The following is a 6836-nucleotide window of genomic DNA, read 5'->3' as shown; positions in this document are numbered from 1 at the left end:
TTTTCACGGCGGTGACTATGAAGAAAGCAGTCTTCTGGGATGTGGCACCGTGTAGATGTGGTGTCAACCGACGTTTCGGAGGAACGTATCGCCTCCATCTTCAGAGTAGAAGGAAATTATGAAAATCCGCAAGCGAAGAGAACCGGTACCAGTCTGCTTGTACCGGTTCTCACGGTCTCCTCGCTCGCGGATTTTCTTATTTTTCCTTCTACCTTGAAGATGGAGGCGATACGTTCCTCCGAAACGTCGGTTGACACCACATCTACACGGTGCCACATCCCAGAAGACTGCTTTCTTCATAGTCACCGCCGTGAAAATCTCAAATCTTACATAGTATAAATTCGATTGCTCTATAAGAATTTAAAGAAAATCCTTTCCAAGAAAACGGTTCACTGCTTTAGTAATACCGGTTGGATCTTCGAGTGTAAATGTGAGATCAGTCTTACTTAAAAACTGTTCTAAATGTCTTAAATCACTACTTCCAGTCCATCCACCATCAACGTTATTAACCTTAATATTTGCGGTTCATTCACTTACCTTCAACCTCGCCCATTTTCTGCCTTTCTGTGACGTTGAGGATCCAAATTCATCGTCGTCACCACCATCTATTTATTTATTTATATATTTATTTATTTATCATTACACTTTTATCACTTTCACAATCACTTAGAACATCTGACAAGCGATCTACATGTAATTCTTGCACAGCTTAATCGTCTAGCAAACCTTCTGCCTTCGGCGTTCCATCTTGAGACTAGATTAGACAGAAGGTAGAAAAACAAGACCTACGAAACTTTTTTAAAAAGAAACGAAACGTTGTAAAAGAAAACCAATATGTACGTAGACGTCTAGAAATATTCTAATCAAGGTATATATAGTTAGAAGTTGAGCAAATCTCCGTTAGATGGGAGAATAATACTGGTAAATATAGTGCTGCAAAAAGAAACGCAATTTTACGTATCCCGGCAACAGTGTGCTAAAGTTGCAGCGCCCGAAACAACGTTCTCCGCACAATTGGAAATTTTCCAAGATCCACACCGGTCCGTTATTTGCACATGGCTTTCAAACTTTCGTATGTATACAATCATATTACACAATGGTGCAGGCAACAACCAGAAGTCATACAAAATCACGAGAATCAACATGTTAGAAGACCCGGACGTTTACTTGGAGAGACCGAGTAAAACAACGAAGAAGGAAAACCAAGATACTTCTCTGTCAGTATAGCCAGCAATACCGCCAAGATTCGAAACGGGTAAAAGGTAAAATTGAAGTTGTCTCTATGCTTAACTAATTAAACACTATGCCATGAAGGCGTATGGAGGAGTAGATGTATAGATCCACATTTTCTTGACCTCGACATTAGTTGGAGGTGAGTGTTCAGCTTCACGACCCTGCCGCTTTAACTCCAGGGAAAGAGCCCCCGGTACACATTCCATAGGAGGCTGGGTGGGTCCCAGTGCTGGTCTGGACGACGTAGAGAACATACTTTACTCTACCGGGACTCGAACTCCGACCCCTCAGTCGCTACACCGACTACGCTATCCTGCAACTCAGATAATGGCGGTGCGAGAGAATAGGCGACTTAACCGGCCGCCTAGAGCGCCAAGACTTTAAGAGTGGCAACTTTTACAAACTCCCTCTCCTGTTTTTTGTTAAGTGAAATATAATTTGTGCTTCCCCTTTCATTCTTGTCGCCATTGGCGTTAATCTAAACATATTATGTTATTCTGTCTCCTGAATGTGAAAACGTTTCCACAAAGCTAACATTTTTGTGCCTGCGGAAAGAGGGGCAGAATTTATCGTGTCCTGGAGCAGCACCGTCTCTGCCCCCAGAATACAACCGCTAGGCTTACACCAACATTCTCGTCATTGCGACCCACATATCAATAGATTCGAATCTCCAGCAACGGAACATGAATGCCAGTGAAGGAAGTAAACTTTCAAAGTTCCTATGATCCTCAGACTGAAGTGGATCCACGTGGTCCGGGCGGTGCTGCAGCTTAGCTAACCAGTCGGCCGGCAAGCAAACAGTTGTCAACGCATCCATTACACATAAGGTGTCGCTCCCGTTAATGACTGTTAATTTCGACTCGAGGGTGGCAGCACGTGTGTCGTCTGACACGGAACATTAAGTCCTCGGCGAGGGTGGCCCAAACGACACGTCATTTATCATTTCGACCTTGCTACAAGCTTAACAAAGAACCAGCATCATCATACGAAAATTGTCAAACATATGAAGTGTTACTGACAGAGTGAACTGTGTTTAGACATATATTTTTATAACAAATAGCCATGTGAAAATGCAGGTTATGATGAAAGGGGACTGATTTTTCCTTTCCATCTGCTTGCCACCGAACGTCAAAGCTGAGAGGCTAATAGCCTTCTTTATATTCAAAAAGTTCCGGTTTCCAAACGCAGCCTATTTCAGATTAGCGTGAGGGAAGCCTCCATGAAGTTCTTCAGGCTTCCAGTATTTCTGTAGTGGAACTTTGCATGGCCGTTATCTGCCATTTCTTTTCCAGTTCAAATATATTTTACCATTTCAAGGGATGTAGGGTCTAACGAATGTAATTATGTGGTATAATTAAATAACTAATTAATCGATCCTCCACCACTTGAAGAGAGTTTTCGGGCAGTATTTTCAAAACAAGGGGGGGGGGGAAGCGATAGCGTAGTTGGTTGAGGCACTATGCTACAAGCTGGAAGGTCGCGGGTTCAAGTCCCGATGAGGTCATTGGATTTTTTTCCGTTGATCTAATCCTTCCATCCGCACTATGGCTCTACGGTCGACTCAGCCTCTAACAGAAATGAGTACCAGGAATTAATTAAATAATTTTCCTGGGGAGTAAAGCGCGGCCGGCGCGTAAGGCTGACAAACTTACCGCCATCTTTGAGCCGATTGTCTAGAAAATGTGGGACCCTCAACGTCTCACAACCCTATGGGCCTTCACGGCCTGTTACAGGGATATCTTTACTTTTTTTAAGTAACATTACTCCGTCTTGACTATAATTTTAAAGTTTTGTGGCTTAATATATACTCTTTCCATGAAAATGGATGGCTGGAAGAAAGATGGCTTACTATTTTTCATATTCGCTCAGTGCTGTAAAACCATCATAACGAAGAGAACAAATTTGTGCGGTGGTGTACAAATGTGCGTCAGATTCATGGAAATGGGAAAATGGCACATACTGCGGAAAATAAGGTTCGAAATTTTACTGGTATTCGAAGTATTATGAGTTAACTGCTTGTGAACTGGAAGCTTCTAGTATTCATTTCTTAACCTAGATCCATGGCCGTTAAGTGTCAACCCGTTATGGGATTGTACATTAAAGTAAACTGTGCACAGAAGCAAGCTACTGATTTCTATATGCATTCTGTTAGCCTCGTTGTAACGGATGGAAGAATTTGAAATAAATTAGTGTCGCAATTTTTGTATGGGCATAAGACGTGGTTTCGCGCTCTGGAGGCAGACCAAGGGTGTCTGAGAACACAGTCCCGAGGATATTTGAACTCAAAAGAGGAACTAACATGAGAGTGGAAGAAGTTATGTAATGAGGAAATTCATACAGAGAATACACTTGACCTAACAATGTTCGGTTTATTAATATATTTTAATTCTGAAAATCTTCTGAATGACATTTAAAAAAATTAATTCCTGCTTCGCAGAACGTTCACTTCCCTTACATTACGAGGTAATTCGTTTAATCTGTTTAGGGAATTAATCGCTGATTATTCTCGGTGCCATATAGTTGAAGCAAAGTTGTCCCTGTGTTTAACTAATTAAGCACTACGCCATGAAGGCGTGTGGGAATGGATGTATAGACTCACCTTTTCTTGACCTCGTTACAAGTTGGAGGTGAGTGGTCAGCTTCACGCCCCAGCAGCATTATCCCCGGAGGAAAGAGCCGGAGGCTGGGTGTGCCCCAGAGCCGGTCTGGACGACATGGAGAAGTGGCAATTCTTGCCCCCTTCGGGCCTCGAACTCCGACTCCCCGGTCGTTCAGCCCATAACTAGTCGCTATACCGACTGAGCTATCCCGGCTCTTCTCAGTATCATATTAAAAGCATAAATATGCAATGTAGACAAAATTCAAAGCTTCTTTATGTTAAATAATGTGATATATATAGTATTCTCGATGGTTTAAGATTGTTAAATAAAGGACTCTCAGATCGGGTTGACATGTACGTGTAGAAGGCCTGAAAGAAGTGCTTCATAAATAGGGAAGACTACATGGGAATGTCATAATGAACACTGAAGTGAATGTAAGAGAAAGGGGATGTGAAGGCGTGAACTCGGTGAAGTGACTCAGGATAGTGCCGGCTTAAAAATTCGCTTAGTGGGGGGTGGAGTCCAACTGGGTCCACTCGGCACGGCGGCCACTGACTGACCTATTGTAGTCTGCCCCGGGTGATTATGATGATGGAGAATTTGGTGGAATGAAGATTGGCAGGGGAAACCGAAGTACTGGGAGGAAACCCGCCCCAGCGCCACTTTGTCCACCACAAATCCCACTTGACCAGACCTGGGATCGAACCCGGGACGCCGCGGTTGGAAACCAGCGACTAACCGCTTCAGCTATGGCACGGCCTATTGCCGGCTTTGTTGAAACATTAATGAACCTTCAGTTTCCATTAAAGAGAGGATAACTTAGTGAAAAATTAAAAAATTATCAATTCTTCAAGGAAGACCAATCATGGAGTTAGGCGTGAGTTATATATTTAGCTGATTATTAGGAACTGGACTTATCCATAGAACCTCTTCCTTCCTTCCATACTTCCGTATTATATTACTTTACGTCCTACAGTAAAGTAACTCCTACTGGGCAAAAGGATTCCTCAGTTGCAGCAACATTACAACAACTGAAGACACGTAAAATTCTCATACACTTTCTGAGAAATGCTAAATAAGTTAATACGATAAACACCAACGTGCTGATCGAGTTTCATGCTTCAGCCGTTCGCAATGACGGGCGCTGCTATCGATTCAATTGTTTTTGAATGGGAGACGGAAGCGTGCGCAGAGAACAGATGGCACTCAGCGTGTGCTGTAGACTCAGCTAAGGTGGATGGACTGAGCTTCTTAATCACAGCTGCATTGCACATGCGAAAGCATAAAACTGAAGCAAGCGGATTAATTCGCTTTTAGGAGTGAATTTAAATGAAGGAGCCCCCCCCCCCCATTTGAATATCGTATCTCACTAGCATGGATGTTCATTTATTTCAGATCCAAGTCTATTCTTGCTAAGCTAATAGCACTATAAATAGGATTTGGATCTATCACATTGCACTGAATAAACGTTAATTGATTTTTTTGAAGTATTCTCTGTACTTAAACGTAAGGTAAAAAGGTAAATTTATCCCTGTGCTTAACCAATTAAACACTCCGTCCTGAAGGCGTATGGGAGAGTGGATTATAGATCCACATTTTCTTGATCTCGGCATTAGCTGGAGGTGTGTGGCCAGCTTCACGCCTCGGCCGCTTTAACTCCGGCGTAAAAGCGCCCCGTACCAGTTGGATAGGAGGTTGGGTTAACCGCAGAGCCAGTCTGGATGACACGGAGAAGAGAAAATTCTTGAACCCCGACCCTTCGGCCGTTCAGCCCGTAGCCAGTCCTTATACCGGCTCAGTACTCCAACACATTTAAAAAAGTGTTGATTTCAATGAAATCTATATTTAACATCACGCACCTGTACTAATTCATAACACTAGGCCGTCTTTTAGGTGTTTCATAGGATTTAGTTTGTGTCCCATGCGAAGTACGACATTTGAAGAGTCCACTATGGTGAAGATTTATATTGTAGGGAGTAGACACTGAAGATGGAGGCAATATTTGACCTCGAAACATACATATCCTTCTACCATACTTCACTGAATCATAACCCAAAAATTCATAATATACAGTAAGGCAATAAGCAATGAGCATCATAATTAAATTCGCTCGATAATTTTTAATGAAGAGGCCCCCCCCTCTCTCCCAAATTCCAAATTAACCCGAAACCCGTCGTGTAGTTTCGAACATGAAACATGCGGGTGGAAACAATGAGGGACACGGCGTCCTAATTATGTATTAATATTATGTACTTCATATATAAAGAATGCATAAAAACTGTAAGCTCTAAAAGCCTAATGCAGTTTGAATCAAGCAACTTCTGAACTTAATTAAAATTCATAAAATTATTTCCAACAAATTCGAACCTATAGCCTGTAACGTCTGCAGTTAAATCGCCGTCGTTAAATAACATGAGAATCAATCAATCAAACCATCATTGATCTTCGAAGTGTTATATTACAAACACAAATGTGTTGAGAGCGCACAGCAGTAGAAACACCGTCTTCAGAAATGAAACCCTCACCTTCTGCCTCTTAAAGATCCATTTTATTATAAATATCCTCTCTACGTAAATATTCAGGGCTACCGCTTTCCTTGAACTTTCCGACAGAGATTTTCTATGCAGTTCTTTTCTTTCCCAAGCATAGTATATATCCCGCTATCATATCCTAATGTAAAGTTATTTGGTTAAGAATACAAATTGTAAAACTCATCATTGTATAACTTTATCAATCCTCATGTTACTTCCTCCCTCTTCATTTCATTCGTTCATTGAGGCTCTACAGCCTTTTGTTGGGCCCTGGCCTCTTCTTCAGTTTCGCAATCTCTTTTACACAGGCGGTAAGACTCCTTATACGGGAGATCAGCCCATCGCAAGACCGCTACCTACACAGAGAACAGCATAAATACAGAATAAACGCACACACAACAATCCACATGTTGAGTGGGATTCGAACTCACGATCCCAGAGCTCAAGCAAGCGAAAACATTGCATGCCCCAG

General features: G+C 42.2%; 1 protein-coding gene across 1 annotated transcript in view; it reads right to left on the bottom strand.

Moving 5' to 3' along the window:
• The window catches only part of LOC111864936 (activating signal cointegrator 1 complex subunit 3), a 134303-nt gene extending 133069 nt beyond the window's left edge, over positions 1 to 1234 (bottom strand). Inside the window, exon 1 of the mRNA XM_023852569.2 lies at positions 538 to 1234. The gene's annotated coding sequence lies outside the window, so the exon portion shown is untranslated. The remainder of the gene's footprint in view (positions 1 to 537) is intronic.
• Positions 1235 to 6836: the final 5602 nt, after the last annotated feature.

The sequence above is a fragment of the Cryptotermes secundus genome, unplaced genomic scaffold (genome assembly GCF_002891405.2).
Source record: "Cryptotermes secundus unplaced genomic scaffold, Csec_1.0 scaffold62, whole genome shotgun sequence".
NCBI classification, from domain to species: domain Eukaryota; kingdom Metazoa; phylum Arthropoda; class Insecta; order Blattodea; family Kalotermitidae; genus Cryptotermes; species Cryptotermes secundus.
This window is presented reverse-complemented; position numbering and strand designations above follow the sequence as displayed.